The sequence below is a fragment of the Eschrichtius robustus genome, chromosome 21 (genome assembly GCF_028021215.1).
Source record: "Eschrichtius robustus isolate mEscRob2 chromosome 21, mEscRob2.pri, whole genome shotgun sequence".
NCBI lineage: Eukaryota > Metazoa > Chordata > Mammalia > Artiodactyla > Eschrichtiidae > Eschrichtius > Eschrichtius robustus.
In genome coordinates, this window is record NC_090844.1 from 30,952,858 (window position 1) to 30,973,449 (window position 20,592).

At 40.4% G+C, this 20,592-nt stretch overlaps 1 long non-coding RNA gene across 1 annotated transcript; it reads left to right on the forward strand.

The window, feature by feature from the left end:
• The first annotated feature begins 545 nt into the window (after positions 1-545).
• On the forward strand, positions 546-9,741 carry LOC137756028 (uncharacterized). Its single transcript, XR_011072156.1, has 4 exons — positions 546-747; positions 2,706-2,824; positions 4,853-4,916; positions 9,474-9,741. It is a non-coding gene; the product is annotated as an uncharacterized lncRNA (long non-coding RNA).
• The last annotated feature ends 10,851 nt before the right edge of the window (positions 9,742-20,592 follow it).

Genomic DNA, 20,592 nt, shown 5'->3' on the forward strand with positions numbered 1-20,592 from the left:
GGACAGAGGTGGGTGTTCAGGCGGTAATGCCAACGATGGTTCCGGAAGTAAGGCGAGCGATGGGCAGTGATGGGGAGAGGCAGATCAAGCTCCTCTCGCTTGCCTGCTTGTCACCTCCCGCTGTGCAGGCCGGTTCCTAACAGGCCGCAGACCGGTACCAGTCCGGGGGTTGGGGACCCCTGCTCTATGGTTTCAAGACTATTGGCGTCTAGACAGGAAAGTAAACAGGTAAACAAATCAGAATGGAAAAAATAAACGTATACAAAAGAGAGTGGCGGCACAAGGGAAGGGTGATGATTCAGCTTGTCTAGAGCGCAGAAGCTTCACAGAGTAAGAGCCGGTGGTGAAGTGCAGGATGGTTACTAGTCTCCTAGGCAGGTTTAGAGCAGAAGGGCATTGCAAGCAAAAGGAGAAGTTTCACAACAGCACGGGGATAGTAACAATGGCACAGTGTGTTCAGGGAACGAAAAGCTGTTGGGATTGCTAGAGACTAAAGTTCAAGGGAGCGGGTGCAGGGGGGGTGAAACCACTGAATCAGGTACGGCTCAAGCAGTCAGAAGCCTTGTGAGTCATGTTAAAAACTCCTGCCAGTGTATGCTGACAGCGATGCGGGTTATGTGGGAAAAAGGATGGTAAGATGAACATTTTAGAGTAATGGTTGCTCAAGTTCGGAAGGAAGCATTTGGGGGTATGAAGATGGCGGCTCCACGCAAGCGTTGACAAGGATGGATTGAGAATAAGGTTTATGTAAGCGCAAGCTTCACCTCATCTACCTTTTCTGGCTTTGGTTGTATACAGGTACACCACTCTTCACAGTGGTCTATACTTGGGCTTTGAGTTTGCAAGTGCTTTGTAGTTTTAAAAGTCGCTCTTCTCACTTCATCTTATCCTCTTCTCTGATATGGAAAATGTTATCATTAATTTCATTTTACATGTAGGTAAAGCGTCTGCAGTGAAGTTGAGATTAGAACTTGCACTCCTAGGCCTTCATTTTTCCCTTTTTCTTTTCTTTTCTTCCTTCCTTCCTTCCCCCCTTCCTTCCTTCCTTCCTTCCTTCCTTCCTTCCTTCCTTCCTTCCTTCCTTCCTTCCTTCCTTCTTCTTCAATCACAGGAAGACTCTCTCCTAAGTTGCTAAAGAAAGACATTATATAGAGATGGAGCAATGCCCCTAACGCAGTCAGTATGCTTGCTAAAAAAATCAGACGATAATCAATGGCGTGCACTTTACTGGGTGAAAAATTCCGTTGCCAAACACACATACATGTGTGTAAATATATGTGTGTGTATGTGTATATATATAGATACATATATACCAAGTTGCGTATAAGTTGTGTGCTTTCTGATACAGATGAATTTGGTTGCACACGGTCTAACTTTCTTCTTGGTTTGCTATGTACATGAGTTAGGAAAAACTGTACCTTAAGTTCAGAGGCATCTGGTCCCTGGGAAATAGAGTTTTTCTGTAGGTGCCTTTCAAATGAGAATCCTTGAATAAGAGCTATAATGCCATCCACGTGCTTCTCTCCTGCTGGTTTGCAAGAGTCCAGCCAGCACTCCTGTTACCCAGAGAGAATAAATTTCCTTAAGGACCACATTTCTCCATGAAGAGTCTTTCAAATTCTAGAAGGCGTGATTCCTCTAAGGATGGAAATATGTAGGGGAGGCACAACTGGGAAGCAGCGGGACTAAATATTTAAGAGGGATTGTTCTTTCTCTGGCTCCTGTTCTCCTGTGTCTGCTTGAGTACCCCATGCTGTTTGGGCCCATTTGACACCGGATCAGAATTAATGGAGCTGTTCATTTCAGCTCAATTATGGAGCATTTGCCTAAGAAACTGTAAGGAGCAGAACGGCAGATCTTATCACCAAATATTGAATTATCCCTAATTAATTTACTTAGGGAATTGAGAGCCCTGCAATCAAATGTGTAAAGACTGATGATGAAAGGACATTTTTAAGAGCAGGAGGATAAAAGCTTTTCATTTTTCTGTGGGAGGAATGCCTCTGAACAGCGGGGTTGTTAAGGCTAAACCTGATTTAGAAAGTGATGGTCGAGTGACCCGTTGGTGCCAGGCACCCTGCCCACGGCGCCCAAAACACCCTCAGCCCCTACTGCCCATGGCTCCCTCGCAGTCTGTCAAAGATGAAAGGCGGGACTTCCCTGGTGGCGCAGTGGTTAAGAATCCACCTGCCAATGCAGGGGACACAGGTTCGAGCCCTGGTCCGGGAAGATCCCACATGCCGCGGAGCAACTAAGCCCGTGCGCCACAACTACTGAGCCCGCATGCCACAACTACTGAAGCCCGCGTGCTACAACTACTGAAGCCCGCGTGCTACAACAAAAGAAGCCACCACAATGAGAAACCCACGCACCGCAAGGAAGAGTAGACCCCACACGCCGCAACTAGAGAAAGCCCCTGCGCAGCAACGAAGACCCAACGCAGCCAAAAATAAATAAAATAAATTTATATATATATATATATATTAAAAAAAAGATGAAAGGCAAACACGAGTACCTTTTCCCTCAGAAGCAGAAAGCAAACCAAGCTGGGCAGAGACTACCCCAGAGTTTGTTTGCCCTTCTTCTCTTCCCATGTTAAATGAGCACAGAAACTACCCAAGAGACTGCTTTCTCCCCGTCCCTGTTTTACAATCTCCTGATACAGTGGATGATCCTGTCAGCTCTGTGTTTGCTTTCTCCTGAAGGTACAGAATTACCAAGAACATTGAACTGGATTTCGCAAGGGATCAACCATTACAGAATCTGAGGCATTCCCCATGTACCCTACCCCAGATGTGATTACTACGCCATCTTGAATGAAAAAGTAAGACCGTGTAAAATATTCAAGAGTAAAGTTTCCTCAGATACCCCGTAGATTTTTAGAGGTGATGGGTTATGTAAAATATCAAACCAAGCAGTCAAATGTCTTAGTTACAAACAGGGGAGCCTCAGTTTTAAGAGTTGCTGGGCATCTTATATTTGTGAAATACACCAAAGTTATAATCCACAGATGAAGGCACAGTTGTGTTTCTGAATCACCAGCAGGACTTGCCCATGGCAGCCCAGGAGATCACCCTCAGGTGTTCTAGAATCTTTAGGCGGGGGAGGTGCATTAGAGGATGTCCTGAGAGCAAGTCCCACAGGTTATTCAGACATGAACGTCTCTCCTCCACCCCTCCAGCCCCCAACACACACATTTTGAAACTCCATTAATTCAAAGCAGTGATTCTCAATGGGGGGTGATGTTGTCTCCCAGGGCACACTAAACAATGTCTGGAGACATTTTGGGTTGTCACAACCACGGGGAGGAGGTGGGGCTACTACTGCTATTTAGTGGATGGAGGTCAGGGACATTGCTAACCACATGCTCAGGACAGCCACTTACAACAAAGAATTATCTGGCCAGAATATCCCTTGTCCTTAGCGCTGAGGTGGAGAAATCTGATTTAAAGTCACTTTAGATCGAGGGGTGGCACACTGCAGCCTGTGAGCTAAATCTGGCCCTCTGCCTGCTTTTGTAGATAAAGTTTTATTAGAACACAGCCACACTCATTCATTCATGTATGGTCCATGGGGCTTTCAGGCTGCAAAGATACAGTTGAGTAGTTGTGACAGAGATTGTGTGATGCCACAAAGCCTAAAATATTTATTATTTGGCCCTTTACAAAAGCACAACATGGCATTTTGTAATGTAAATAAGCATTTTAATTTTTAATGTTTCAGGTAAATTGAGGTAATAGTTAGGTAATAAAGATAATAATGACATTCAATGAAGGTCCATATGCAGTTCATATGGGTTCTGCGGGGCCTGAATTAGATTTGAAAGATGACTTCTTTAAAAAAATTTGGTATAAAATTACATATTTATTTACGGCATGAAAATAAATCTCAATAAACACATTATTGGAGCCTTGCAAATTCAAGTCCCTTGCTTCTAATACCTATGTAGTCAAGTTTCCAGAAATGCTTGCATAAAGCATCTTCCTGGTTGCGTTCTCTCTGACCCTCTCCCACGGCAACGCTACAGCTCAGCAATTCCCAGCACCTGCAGGGACTGGTGCAACCCATGGGCTTTGAACCTGTAATTAGCTTCTCCCTATCTTCAACTCCGCACAAATATGTCCAGCATGATGTCTCTCTTCATTGATCAATGAGCATCTGAAGAGCTGGCTTGAATTCTGGCTTTGCCACTCACTATCTGCGTGACCATGAGCAAGCGAATTCATCTCTCTGTGTCTCATTTCCTTAAATAGTTAGAATGTAGGCTGTCCCTTTAAGTGCCTAATCTCTATAAGCTATTGCTCAATTCTCTTTGATTTTAAAAAAAATTGGGTGCTCTTGGATTTGTCTTAGAAAGTTTTTATTATCTGGTATATTGTCCCTTTTCCCTTAGTTAAAAGAAAATTGGTGTCTTATGACCAATATTCTTATTCAGTTTCAGCTCTATTCTAGAACTAGACATTTAAATCGTTCTGAAATGTCTGTCTATGAATCATTATTATTCTTTCAGATCCTCTCTTAGGATTTGTCCAACAAGCCTACTCCATCGAAACATATGTTTTCTACTTTGTTGCTTATTTTTCATGCTTATAAATAGGCTTGAAGCACTCCATGTAAGAGGCACAAATAATTCAGCTGTAAGAATATGAGATATTCCTTTTTTACTGAGGTTTTTTTAAACATTCAATTGGCTATCAACCTCAGCTATTTTTTCCCCAAGTGATCAGCAGATTATTAACTCTACTGTTCATGTTTCAAACATGAATAATTCTCTCAACTGGATTTCTTCACCCAAAAGAGTTCTCTAGCGCATAACTTTAAATCAGAGTCTAATTTGAGTTTTCCTGTTTAGGTCAAGGACAAAAGAATTGCAGGATTCATGCTGCCCAAAATACTACTTCTGACATGGTATCAAGGTAGGAGGGAGATATGGCATTGATGGGGGATGGGAAGGTGGTGGCCTTGACAACAACCATCATTACTGTCCACTGTCATGTTCATGATGTTTCCAGACTGTACACAGGGTGTACTCAGATGGTGTTTCCCCATTTTACACATCACTACATGGGAGGAACTTACCCATATTTTCTATGACCGTCACGTGTTTCCCACCCAGCCCTCATCCTGTCATGAGTTTTTAGCATAATTGTAAACGAGCATGACTTGAAAGCACTTTAGAGATAAAGTGGGTAAACTAAAATGCAGATAATTTTAGTAACAGCTGATTATAAGTGGAATTGAGTCTTGGAAACAAGATTCTGAAATCCTAGTTGAAAACTTTTTTTTTAATAATTCATTTTCACTTTAATCAAAGTCATACCAGCATATAAGTAAACACGTATGGAAAGGCTTTCAATGAAAAACAGCTTTCCCTGACCAAACGCTCTCAAACCTTCCAGCCGTGATCCTCAGAGGCAAACTCTTTAGCTGAGCTGTCTTTTGGAGATTGACCTTCATAATTCTAAATGAGATGCTTCTTTAATAATTTCCTGCTTTCCATTTATAGAAATAATTTATTGCTTGCTGATGTGCTAACTGACTTGAGGGACAATCCAGGGTAGAAGTTGGAAGCAATACCAGTGGAGCCGGGTGGCTTGGGCTTAGACCTTGGGGCCAGCACTTCCCAGCTGTGTGACCCGGAAGAGGTTCCTTTCTCTCTGTACCTCAGGTTCCTTGTATGTGTAATGGACATAAGACCTGCACCTTTCTCAATGGGTGGTTGTGAGTTAAATGGATGAGAACGTGTAAAGCATCCAGAACGGTCTCCAGCGCACAGTATGTGTTCAATAAGCAAGCCATTCTCCTACCTCCTCCTCCTTTGCCCAATCCCACATTTACAGGTAATTCTATAGTAAGTGAATACGTAATTATGATCCCAAACTACTAGGAACTGAGCTATGGGACTCCTCCAATTTCACTTCTTTTCTTGACCAGATGTTTGTTTCTTTCCAGAAACCAATTTTTTCCAGAAATTAATAATACCTTCATTTATTTTTCATCTCTTCTCTTTTCATGATACTTATCGCTTGAAAGAAGCCTCTATGGTAAAACTGTTTTTCCAAGGGAGCTTTTCCTGACCAATGACTCTTTACATAACAATAAAATAAAATTAAATAAAAATAAAATAAAAAGTTTGGCAAAGTGTTCTTTCTTCATTGGTTACATTCCAGTTTTGCAGGAAGACCATACAGGGTTCCCTGTTTTGGGAATCCCATATCTTTCTCTTTCTTTTTTCTTTTCTTGTTGTAAGAACATGTTTTCCGGTAACTTCCACGGAAAGTGCTCACAGAATATACTTTTTTGACACCTTGCCTGTATGCAACTGCCTTTCTTCTAGCATCATGCTTGATTGACAGCTTGTGTAGAATTCTAGGTTCAATATCGTTACTTCAAAATGATTAGGATGGTATTTTCTAGGTTTTGAGGAGTTCATTCCTCTTCTGATTAATGGTATTCATTTTTAAACAATTTTTATTGTTCTGAAATCTTGTAAGATCTCTATCCTCAGTGACTTTTCATGATAATGTAGCAGCTTTCTATTTGTTTTTTAATTCCTTGCTTGATACTTGGTGAGATTTAAATTTAGAAACTCATGTTCTTCGGTTCTAGAAAATGTTCTTGCATGATTCCTTTCATAAATGTCCTCCTGTCCATTTTGTCTATTCTCTTTATGGAACCCCTATTAGCTGGATAAGGGACATTCTGGATTTGATTTTCTAATTTTTTTCCTACTTTTTACTGCATTTTTCAACCTATTTCCTGAGAAATTTCCTCAGCTCTATGTTCTAATTCTTCCATAAGATTCTCTCACTTTTACAATCAGGTATTTTGTTTTCGAGAACTCTTACCTGTTCTCTGATAGTCACTTGATACTTAGCAATCTCTTCTATTTCATGGCCTTAGGAGTGAACAAAGAGGAGTTCGTTAAAGGTTTAATCGTGTCTATATATCCACCATACTTTACACCATGGTGATAACAGTACCAAGGGCAGTTCTCAGCTATATAAACTGAAGGTAATATGGTTGTAAGAGATAAAGTCCCAGAAAAAAATACATTAAAAAATCAATTTATAGAGACCGATCTGTCAGGACGACAAGAGAATTGAGATATGTTAGGGCAGTCTTGCCCAGTATCAAGCTTCTTAGAAATGTCATCTCTAAGTTTGATAAGCATGGGATTTTTGAACATTTCATGTATGGCATGAAATGATAATAATTTTATTTACTCATGAAAATGTTAAAATATGTCTTTATTTTCTATTTCTGTACTTGTTCTAGCCATATTGACCTACTTTTCTGCTCTACCCTCAGGCTTGAAAACAACTCAGTTGGTGGAAAAAACCTAACTGGGTTTAAGAATGATCTGGGAAACTAGTTTTGTAAAAATGTATATATACATATATGTGTATGTGTGTGAGTGTGTGTTTATTGCATATATTTCAGAGACAAATCCAGACTTGCTGGATCAGATTCTTTCGGCATTGGTCCTAGCATCACTTTCAAGCACATACCTGTGGTTCTGCCCACAAGTACTTGAAAATCCCTGAAATAAATGCTCAGATTGGTCTCCATCTGACTCTAGTATCAGACACAAGAGTTTAGCTCAAAGCCAGGTCCCCTGGGAGTCGCTGACTTTTCCTTAGAGTTCTGAATCTACTTGACTCTGAGCTGACTCTATTGTCAGACGGAGATGGATTTTTACCCCATTTTGCCACAATGTATGAACTTGCCTAAGTTATTTAACCTCTGTGAACCTGAGAACTGTATAAGGGAAATGATAAGCACCAATATGGTAGAAAATATGCTCATATGTGGGAGAGTCTAAAAACAATTTTTTTTTTTTCGTTTCCTCTCTCTTTTGATGACATTTGGGTTGTGTGCTTCCGGATAATCAGGTGAGAGCCCGTACACTCACTGATAACGTATCTCTGGCTACTCGACCTGATGACTTGCTCTCGGTAGGTCTCTTGCACATGGCGAGTCCCATCCCCATCCAGGGGTGTGGGTCTTCCTTAGATTCAGCCCCAGACAGTGGCACTTCCTGATCTGAATGCCTTATCCTTTTCCTGACTTTGTGATTTCCTGACCTTGTGCATCTTGAGAGGCAGCAGTGGTCGAGGGGAAGTCGTACTGGGATTTGGAGCTTGCCGTGACTTTCTCACCTACTAACTGCATAACCCAGGAAGGTTCAGAGAGGCATTTCTGGACTGTATGATATAAAACAGTTTTCTTCTGGTTTACTTTCTCTAAGCACATTTTCTTCATGCTACTTATCTATGTAATGTGAGTGTTGTATATGTATTTCAGAAATATTATGGGACAATTGGCTTTATGTCTATCTGTCCTTCTGAAGCCTGAGCTCTGTGTCTGTTTTGCTTACCGCCATATTTCCAGCACCTCTTGTGTAGTGCTGATGATCTTATAGCATCCCAAAACGTGTTGAATGAATGAATGACTAAATGAAGAAATAATACAGTGACAAAATCACTTGCCCTTTCTTCATCGTATGGCAATTATACAGCTCAAATGAGATAACCTATGTGCAAATGCTTTGTCAGCAATATTAACACAAGCATGACATACCATAATTTTGTTAACCTGTACCTCTCTGCAATTTGTTGACGATAAGCATTTGTCCTGTAGCTACTCAAAGTGTGGTCCAAAAGCCAGTAGCAACCACCGCCATCTGGGAATTTGTTAACAATGCAGATGTCTAGACCTACCCAAGACCTATGAAATCAGAACCTTTGAAGGTGAAGCCCAGGGATCTGTTTCAGCGAGGCTTGTAGGAGGTGATTCAGACACGTGCTAACATTTAAGGCTTACTAACCTACAGGACACTCTAAAGAGAGGTTTTTAGAATTGCATAAAGTAAACTCATGATTTATCTTTAAAAGTTATCCTTTTGCTAATGTCAGATGCGTTATCCATAGTAGAACAAAAGAATTGTGTTCTGCCTGGAGAGGTTTGGGAGAGCAGAGAAAGCCTGGGTGAAGCACCATGGAAAATGAGGGATACATGAGGTTTCTGGTCACTCAGAATGAGGATGAAGAACAGAAGGAAAGAGAGCATCAGAGACATATTTCACCTTCTTATTAAGCCTGAAACAGTGATGCAAATCGTTTAAAACATGAAAATGACTAAAATGACCTTGTAGAAGTAACGGTTTCCAGAATCGAATTTCTTCATTTTAACGTGAAGGAATTCAAAGTGATCACTAAGCTATGTTCAGGCCCCGAGGTTCATCAGTAAAGATTTACCTTGAAAAAAAAAAAGTTATCCTTTTCCTTACCTAAGCAGATCCTCTGAATCTCAGCTTCCTCTGATCATTTAGGTCTCAGAAAGGCCAAATCATCAGAAAGACCCTCCCTGTATGCTCACTCGTAACCATAGCCCCTCGTTTATTAACAAATAATTTATATTTGTGTTATTACTTGTGGTCTGTTTACTTGTTTCTTGTCTGTCTTCCCAAGGAAGATAAGTGTTCCACAAGAAGGGACGGAGTCTGTCTTAACCAACACCCGTATCCATCCCCAGCGCCTAACACAGTGAATGGTACACAGCAGAGCTCAGCACCTATGTGTTAATTGCATCAACATCCTTAAGAATGTATTTATTGGCAAAGAGTGTGTGTGGATTGAAGAAGTACAGGATTAATACTGAGGGTCATTGTTTGGCTCACATTGAAATTCGTGCCTGCTTCCAGGTTCCCGAGAATCAATAAAGATTTGATGGATTTGATTCTTAAATTCTCTAAGTGTTGGTTTTCCTTTTTTTTTAATTAAAAAAAAAAAAGTTGAGATTTCATCCATTGGTAAGGACTGAATGACACCCATGCCCAGTTGCCAATATCATTCAATCATTTTTGCAATAATTTGGAGGTTTTTCAACGTAGTATTTCCAATACAGTTACCTCTTGGTTATCTGTGGGTAAATTACTTTTGTCAAATTTTGCTTGAAGTCCCTGATAAAATTGTATGGATTTGCTTTTTACTTCCTCAGTCAATCCAAGCAGAATTCATCCTAACAGGGTATCTCTTTAAACAAATGGTTGCTTCTCCTAGGAAAGAAATATGTGCATAATAAATAGAGCAAGTTTCTTCAGACTGGGATGAGAAGAGAGACTGCCTTTCAATACTGATACTTCCTTAGCTTGTAATTAGGGAGGGTTCTCAGCATTTGAGTCAAACAGGAAAGACACTATCTTTCTTGTTCCGCTGATTTACTTCTTTCTCCAGCATGAGTTGATTATTTTAAAAGAATTAGGCTCCAAATAGTGACTAAATCTACCCTCCATTTGGACTAGTTTAAAAAAAAAATTGCCACTGGATTATAGATATAACAACTCTGTTCTGTTATTCTGGCAAATCACGAGAAGACATTTTATATAAAAACAAAACTGGAATATCACCGAAGACAAGGGAATTTATCTCACATTTAAGAATGCATAGTCCAATTAGGAAGATCAAAAGGCATTTTCTAAGAAACCGATGGTATTGTCTTTCAAGGGGAGGAAATCACCCTTACTGAGACCTCACTAAGTACTGGACATTTTCACATATGTGTGACTTTCCTTTCTAGGGCTACCAAGGAACCTCTTTCTTTCCAGGTGCAGACCATCTACTCATACTTAGCCTGCTTCCCTTTCCCTCCTGCTAGGCTACCATCACCTAATCTTCGTGGGTCTCTTCTTAAAGCGGGCTGTAATGTGCTCAGCCTCTCCTAGGCAGGCAGCAAGACACTGCACAGTGAAGGTTTTAACTGTGACTCTCTGAAAGAAAAAGCAACAGATAATATCAAAAGTAACAAATGTGGAGAAATCAGGGCATAGCTTAGAACTCTTGGTGCCTGGTCTGTAGTTCATACTTTCAAATTGGTATCTGGAATTCCTCTTGGAATATCACTTTCTGTCTTTATCCTTTATTCCTGTATTCCTGGTAATGCAACTCACTCACCAAGCTTAGTTTTTTGTTTTTTGTGTGTTTTTTCGTTTGTTTGTTTTTTAACAGAAGATTTGAGTCTCTTCTTCCAAGAAGTTTCCAATTCCAGCTTAAGGGAAAAAAGAAGATTTACCCTGATGGGTAAATGACATTTCTGGCAAATGGACATTAGACTGGACATCATTTATCTTAATAGATCTCTGCTCCACATAGAAATGATCTCTTTGGGGCATTTCTTCATATGCTCTGTGGAGTCTATGTCATCCCAATTTTATAGGAAATGAAATAGCAAGGATTTGAAAAGCTTAACTATATGGATCAAAGTCATAGAGCCAGTTAGCTAAAGGAGGATGGATTTGCACAAAGGCTGCCAGGTTGCAAAATTCCAGAGGAGACAAATCATATCACAGTCTATGAGAAAGTTACCCGTGTAGTGGGGCAGGTACAGCCTGTATAACTATATACCTATGTGCTGGCCATGATTTGACCTTGAGGCTTGACCATACCATGCTTCCTCAAGCCATCCTAAAGCTGTACATTCCACAAACTGATTTACGTGGTGGGGACGACCACCAATGACAAATTAAAAGACTCAGCAACATTTAATTATGATGTATAATTAACAGACATTATTTCTAGAGCAGTTTTCCATTCACAACAAAGCTGAGTGGAAAGTACAGGGCATTGCCACAGACCCTCTCCCCTCTACAAATGCACAGCCTCTGCCACTATCAACATCCTTCATTGGTGTGGTACCTTTGTCACAATCCATGAACCTACGTTGACACATCATCACCCAAAGTCCAGGGTTTACATTAGGGTTCACTCTTCATGTTGCACATTCTATGGGTTTTGACAAAGCTTCTGAGTATTTGGCTATTTGGCTAAAGCTTCTGAGCTATTTGGCAATATTACGTATTGATTCATCACAGAAAGTACACAGAAAATCATAATAACTGAAACACGTTTTGTTTTGTTTTTTTAAACTTGCAGGACAATGACCAGTCTAGTTAAAGACCTAAAGTCATGCACTCTTATATATATTTTTCTTTTAAAGTATGGTACAAGGTACCGTCAGTCCCACTGTAATTATAAAACAAATAGACCGTCACCAGAACACAACTCTCTGATTTTATAGTTGAGAGAACTGAGGATCTGAGAAGTTAACAATCCATTAAAGTTACATAACTACAAGGAATAGAACCCAAATTACCTATCCCTCTGGATATAGAGGCTACAGCAGCATATGGTAAAGAATTCACAAGAGCATATGCTTTGAAGCCAGACAAACCTAGATTCAAATCCCACTCCAATGATTTAAGGCAAGTTGTGTAAGGCCTGTGGCTAAGGTTGCCCACCCCACATCTAAAGTACATCTTCCACTTTCTTTCTTGCTGCAGAATGCCATTTTGCTCAGTTGCTGGGTGGGGATTTGGGAAAAGTTTTTCCTAAAGGGGAGAGACAGCTCTTCTTCTCCTAAGCGTTGTCTAATCTAGATGTGATTTCTAAAATGTGGCAACTATCCTGTGATCATGAAAGCTTAGGCTTAAACGCCAGGGATGCAGAACAGAACTACGAAAAGAACCCAGATGCTGGGCACATCTTTGAGCCATTAAGTTAACCGACACTGGAGTTGTCCTACCTTTGGATTATGTAAATAGTACTTGTTTCTGTTGTTTAAGACAATTTGGGGGGGGGGGTGTTCTGTTTCTTTCATTGAAAGCATCCAACTAAATGATATATTTAGCATACTGTTCCAGACGATACACTTTGGAGATTTAATTCCCTGCTTTATTAAATGAAGATCACAAAAGGTGTATCATTGACTTGTTACAAGAAGTTACTGAGATAATGTTTACAAATTATTTAGTACGGTGTTTGGTATAAAGTAGAGTTCCATACATGACAGCTAGTACCGCCCTAGACCAGTGTTCCTTTTATTATATCACCCTGGCTTCCAGGCAATTTAAAAGCATAACCAGATGTTACATTGGAAATTACATTTAAGGCACCAAGATATAATAAATATGCTATTCCAAAGTAAGGTAACAAACCAAGATGCAAAATTTCAAAGATTTTAGTTCATTGGATGTTCTTTCCTTTTCTGTTTTTGCTTTGTTTTTGTTTTTGTTTTAAGCAGATCCATAACTCTTAAACCACTTGCCCACATTTACAGTAAAAAGCTTGAGGAAGGAATGTTTCCTTGGAAAGAGCTGTGATTAGAGTTCTGTTGACTACCTCAGACACACAAACACCCCAGGTGGGAGAAACATTCTCCTACCACCTCAAGTCAAGAGAGGAACGTGAAAGAAACTGGCCAGAGCACTAAATACATGTGGCAGCGTGGGAAGAGGGACAGAGTCAACTCTCTGAGAAATACAAAGGGTGAACTAAGCACTGGCCACCTGCCGCTGATAGAAGAGCTGAAGAGAGGCTATGTTGGGTTTGACATTTTGGGGGCAGTTGATACATGAGTATTTCCAGTGACCTAGAGGTGTGCCATCCATAAAACTTCCAATAGGGCCATCAGGAGGGGCAATCTGGTTTCTGTTGCTATGTTCCCAGAGGCTAAGGAAGGAGAAAGTGATTTGCACAAAAAAGTGCAAATCATCCATGTCAAGAGAACAGTGGTCACCCTGTGACACGGGAGAGAAGGTCTCTAAAGAACCTCCAAAGACAGCTATGAAAGAAAGAGGTGTGAAGACCTCTGCCGGCCCCAGAGAACACAGGCTGTGTCCTTACAGCATTATCAGAATGTTCCAGCTCCCCTTGGACCCTCTCCCCACCCCCTGCACATTGCTGGCCTGTTGCCTTAGGTGGGAGAGAAGGCTACTTCCAGTGAAGATGGAAACTTTCACCAGTGCATAGCTTTGGCATTCCCAGAACTGAATTGAGATGGTTTTGTGACATAAAGAAACTCCAGGTCTTTTCATTTCTTGGGGCCTACCCAAGTTTTTATCTAGGAGAATGGGAAAAACTACCGCAGTGAACAGGCTTAAAGGAAAAATAAAAATTAAACACAAAGTTGCTTGTGTGTTTACACCCCATGAGTTCAGATCTTTCAAGGTATCAATTATGCAATTTCCTATTATACACTCATTATGTGCGCTGCACTCAGAGAAGTGTCTCAGAGGTGAATAAAATCAGACACAATCACTGTTTCATTCAACTGTATGTTGCTGGGATTACAGAGACTGGCTCTTACGCACCATTGCATCTGATATAACAGTAAGCTCAAGGCCCTCTTCCTAAAGCTTTGCCAGCTCTTGATGGAGATAGAAATAGCAATCATACAATAATTAGAAGACCTGAGTTCTAGTTCAAGTTTTGCATCTGAAAAGCAGTAAGACATGGTCCATTCACCTACCTTTTCTGACACTTCAGTAGAATATCTGTAAATTGAGAGCGAATGGGCTGAATAAGCCATGCGATACTTTCTGGGTTTAAAATTCTACAATTCTATAGCAGCATTATTCACAATAATTAAAAATTGGAAACAATCCAAAAATCCATTAAATCATGAATGGATGAATAAAATGGCGTGTATCCTTACGATGGACTATTGTTTGTCAATAAAGGTGATAAAATACTGCTACAACATGGATGAACCTTGAAAACATTAAGCTAAGTGAAAGAAGCCAGACACAAATGCCTCATATTATATATTTTCATCCATAGGAAAGTCCAGAATAGGGAAATCTATAGTGGCAGAAAGTAGATTAATGGTTGCTCAGGGTAGGGGAGTGGGTGAGGTGGGAAGCGGAGTGCCTGATAAAGGATATGAGAGGTTTCGGGGAGGTGATGAAAATGTTATAAAATTCATCGTGGCGATGGTTGCACAAACTCTGTGAATATACTAAAAGTCATTGAATTTACACCTTAAGTCAGTGAATTGTATGGTATGTGAATTATATTTCAATAACACTGCTCTACTTTTAAACCTCTGATTTTGTGTATAAATTACAGAAGAAGTCAGAACACCTTGAGTTAAAAATATAATAACAGGTCAGAGGAAGCAAATGTGATAAATTCATTTCCTAATAATAACACATCCATTAAAAGAGAAGATATTGTTGTTACTATTTTTATTTGTTGCATTTCAGTAATATATCTAATTTGGACTTAGGTATGGTTTATCAGAGGATGAAGGAAAAAAAGCACTTTAGGTTCCGACGACTAATTTTATCCTTTTCCCCTTTTAACTCTTAAGTTCTGACCGTAAAATTGTTCTCAGTTATCTTCATTGATGGTGTACATCATTAAGAGATGAATAATTAAAATATATAGATAATTCTTAAACTCAACTTTTTAAAGTTGCTTTAATTTTTTTTAAGGTGAAAATACTTTCATCGTCATCATCTTCTATGGAGAGAGAAAACGGACACATATATTGAGACCCTAGCATGACCTAGGCTCTGAACCAACTGCGTTTATGCATATCATCAGATATACTCTTACAGCAATCCTTAACAATGTTAGAATTACCCCTGTATCACAGAAGAACAAACTGATGCTTAGACAGTGTACATTGTTTGCGCAAAAGTGGACAGTAGCATTCAGTAGATTTGGATTTAATTCTAAGTCATTAAACTTAAAAAAGTAGAAAACAGAAATTGACTTGAGTTTCAACTATTTCTGTTTTCATCTACAGTGACTATATAACCCGTCAGTATTCAGTATAAACTCGCCAGCCTAAGACTTGATGTCTTTGCTAATCTGGCCCTATTTCTTATTCTCTCTTAGGACTTTAATAATCATGTATTCTTCAGCTCATAATGATGTTTTCTTATTTTTATTCAAATGAAGTGTCGTTTTCACTTTAATTAGTTCTATTTTTCCTTAGCGCAAGGTCCTAACCTGAATTAAAGCTGATGCTCTGACCTGTCTGAACATGTTTACTAAATGATGGGCAAGGCTGTCAAGGGATTATTTTCATGAATATTTGGAGCTGAAGAGAGGGAGAGACGTAGCAGGTGGATCTGAGACAACAGTTGTCTCTATTCTGGCCCTGTGGACTGGTACTAAATTCTATGAAGAGAGGTCTATAGACAGAAGCCTTCTTTTTCATATTCTTTTCCCTTATGGTTCAGCACAGGTTACTGAATATAGTTCCCTGTGCTATACAGCAGGACCCTGTTGTTTATCCATTCTGGACACAATAGCTTGCATCTGCTAATCCTGAACTCCCACTCAATCTTTTCCCCACCCCCAGTCTGGGTCTTTCTGATTCAAATTCCTTGCAGAAGAAGCCACAACGCATACCATCAGTCTCTGAATCATCAGGAGGCACTATGAACATGAACTTTTCTTGTGTCTGAGCTTCAAAGATTTGTATTATCATCAAAGAAGTTCAAGGAGCAAAAATCTGTCTAACATCTCTCTAAAGTGCATATTTCCCAAAGTAAACCCAGTGGCTATTAAGATTTGACTGGAGATTTTGCCAAGAGATTGGGACGAACCCAAAAAAGACAATGTGAGGAATTCCTGAATTCTTTTCATGTGTGTCTAGTGTCCATGTTAACAAGGGAGCAGCTTTGATCTAACAACCAGATAACCCAGGAAGTAATCTGAAATTCTTCTAAATATCTATACCATCCTCAGGGCAGAACACAAGGGCATGTCTTTTATTTTGATTCACCTGAAAAAGGGCAGCCTGGGCTCTAGGCTGTATTGAGTTCTTCAGCTTCCAATTTGTGAGCCTCAGACCGGGCAGGAAGTAGCTAAAGATTAACCAAGTAAGCAAACTTGTTTGCTGTATAAACTAGGGGTAAGTTGGAGGCTAACTGCAGGAATTCTGAACCCTTAGGTTGTGCTATGTGGTTTCCATAACAACTAATGACAGAACATGAGGCAAACAAGCGTGACTCATGTGAAATGTTTCTACTCAGTTCTTGGAGGCCAAATTTGGTCACTGGGGGACTTTGAAAGAATAGTCATCTCTGTCTTACTAATCACACGCAAAGGGCAAAGCACTCCTCCGTCACAGAGCAATCTCCATCAGCGACGGAGGGGCCATGTTCATTCATCTGTGGAAACACTGGGGGTCCCTATTATTCACACATGGCTGCTCCCTCCAAAGACCCCACTGCCAAGGGGGGTCCCCTGGATGCCACAGAGCATCAGACTGTTACTGCTTGGTCATGTTGTACATGGTAACTGATTGGGGTCAGGACCACAGGGAATCGGACAGCGATTTTTAGGGTTGGGGTCAGCATTGCTGTGTGAGCCGACTTACTTCTACTGGATCGGGGTGCCAGTGAAGTAAGGAAGAGAATGGGAGGATTTGTTCTAGATCTTCTTGAAAGACAGTCTGAGGCTCACAAACAACCAGTAAGCAAGTCACCTCCCTCCAGCCCTATCCTACAACTTCTCCAAGTCATTACACAGGAGGCTGGCCCCCTGCCTTCACGCCCTGCTGACCTTTTTGCTGTATCCCAAAGACTGTGCACAGCACCTCACTCTGACAGATTCTTTCCCCCTTCTGCATGTCTGGCCACTTCCACGATTTTTATCTTCTCCGTGTCATTGATTAAGGCTCCCCTTAACGCTCATGGCCACCATATTTCCCTTACGCTCGACATCCTTTCTTGCCCCTTATCCTATCTACTTTCCACACAGCAACGAGGCTGATTTCCTAAAACCATGGATCTACTTCACCATCCTTCACTTTGTAACACTTCACTGACTTTGCATTGCTCCAAGAATCAAGTCCAAATAGCATGAGCTCCACCCCAGACACCAGGCTGCCTTCTCTTCCTCCAAGCCACCAAGCTACCTGTCTTGTCTCAAAACATTTGCCCATCCGGCCCTTCTGCCTTTTCCTCCCATTCTTCACTTGGCTGAGGCATCCTTCAGAGCTCACCTTGAAAGTCCCTTTCTCAGTAAGGACCAACACAGTAAGTCCCCTACATATGAACAAGTTCTGTTCCGAGGGTGCATTCGTAAGTCCAATTCGTTCGTAAGTCCAACGAAGTTAGCCTAGGTACCCAACTAACACAATCGGCTATATAGTGCTGTACTATAATAGGTTTATAATACTTTTCACACAAATAATACATAAAAAACAAACACAAAAAATAAAACATTTTTAATCTTACAGTCCAGTACCTTGAAAAGTACAGTAGTACAGTACAACAGCTGGCATACAAGGGCTGGCATCAAGTGAACAGGCAAGAAGAGTTACTGACAGGAGGAAGGAGAGCAGGTGGGAGATGGTAGAGCTGAAGGATCGTCAGCAATAGGAGATGGAGGGCAAGCTGCAATTTCACTCACGCCTGATATTGGTGGAACGCACGATCGCATCTTTGAAAGTCCGCAACTTGAAAGTTCGTATGTAGGGGACTTACTGTATAAACCAGGTGTTCTCTGACAATCTCCCACAGGACACCCTGTACTTCAGGCCCGCTACGATATTCTGAAACAATACATTTATTTACCTTTGTGACTCATATTTGTTCTTGCAGACTCAACTTCAAGGTGACAGGAATCTATGTTGTGTCACTTTCTTCCCACGCCTAACACAGCTACATACATATTATTACTGTGTAGGAACTACACACATGTCAGTTAAAGTGAATTTGATTAATCTCATTTAAACGTAGCGGGGGAGGCGTAGGAAAGTGGTGTATTTATACTCTGAGGTACTACTTGTCCTCAGGTAGAGATGACAAAAGTATACCACGCAAAAGATGTGCCTTATCTCACGATATTTGGAACCCGTTGAATTGGTAGTCTATTCAGGGAAGGTCCGTGATGCAAGTTCTTTGTCATCTCATGCACAGAGGAAACCACCACGCTCGTTCTGGCCAACCTTGGTCTTGAATCATTTCCTGTCAGCTTTGGAGACGCCTTGAGTGCAGAACCAGACTGGCTTGGGAAGGAGCTGTGTCTTTCTCAGGGTGGTTTGGCTCTGGGATGACAGTCCTGCATTGCCGAGAGAACCTCCGTGATCCAAGTGCGTTTCTCAGGGAAGCCCTGGGATTTGGAATTGGTGAGTCATCTCCAGACTGACTAAAACACTGTGTCACAGAGAAGTCCTCTGAAAAATATTTTGCACAAGGATAAACTGCCTCTTTTTTTCCCCATAAAGCCATGGCAAAATTACAGGGCAAATTCTTTCAGAAGGAATTGAATCATAATAAAAGATGACAATTAAAGTATTTGGAACCTGAAAGGTTGATTGCTTCTGTTCCAGTGTCTTCACATTTAAATTAGGATGAAGGGGTTCGGAGCAGGAGGAATACAAATTATTGGGCAAGTATTCATCAGCTCATTAATTGAAGAAAGAACCTCTGAAATAGGGGAAGTTTTCCCAATTATTTGAATAAGGAAAATGAAGCTGAGAAGTTAAATGACTTGCCCAAAGTCACAGGACCAGTGAGCGACAGAATCAGGACGGAAACACAGAGAGAAGGCTCCTTCAGATCCTCTTCTACTCTAAGTGTTCACAGGGGAATCCAGGTTTCCATTTAACCAAAAACAAAACTAAACTAAAACAAAAAAACACAGCTTATTTACTCATCCTATATAATCAAAATGTTGAGAAATAACGTGGAAATGTTCTCCTTTCTAAAATATTAAGTTAGAATAATTAGAATAAAGTGTGCTAGTCTCTTTATTGGATAATGGGTTTTAGTATAAGTCATTTGAAATGGACATTTTTATAACTCAAAAGCAGATGAACGTTGGCAATTCCAAATTGCATTTGTCTTTGAATGGTCTGTCTCTCCTGACACCACAGTATTTCATCTCTATTTTTAGCACTTAGCATATTGCCAGTTACACAACAGAAACCCAGTAAATGTTTATTGAAAGAATGAGTCAAGTTATATATTATCTAAGATACAGATATCCCAGCATGTTACACTTTTTATACAAAGATATAGCATTTTAATAAAATAGAGGGTAGATTTCTAAAGGTATCTTGGTGCAGAGGAACGTAGGAGGGCTTTGGAGTCAGGAAGATAAGTCAGATTTTCCCACCAGGGTCACTATATGAGACCTTGGGCAGGTGACTTACCCACTCTGGTCCTGAGTCTTCTCATTTGTGAAACAGGAAAGGCAGTAGACACCTGTACGGCCAGCTATGAGGATGGAATGGGCCACTCTTATGCTAGGTACTCAGCAAATGTTATTCCAGACTCATACCCCTACTCTTAAATTACCATTTAAAAAGTGAAAGCATTATTTCATTCTTTTTTATGGCTGAGTAATATTCCATTATATATATGTACCACATCTTCTTCAACCATTCCTCTGTCGATGGACGTTTAGGTTGCTTCCATGTCTTGGCGATTGTAAATAGTGCTACTATGAACATTGGGGTGCATGTATCCTTTCAGATTATAGTTTTCTCCAGATATATGCCCAGGAGTGGGATTGTGATGGAGGGATAAATCAGGAGCTTGGGATGAACACACGCACACTACTATATATAAGACAGATAACCAACAAGGACCCACTGTATAGCACAGGGAACTCTACCCAATATTCTGTGATAACCTATATGAGAAAAGAATCTAAGAAAGAATGAATATATGTATATGTATAACTGCATCACATTGTTGTACACATGAAACTAACACAACATTGTAAATCAACTATACTCCAATAAAATTAAAATGTTAGAAAGTGTGAAAGCAAAATATGACAA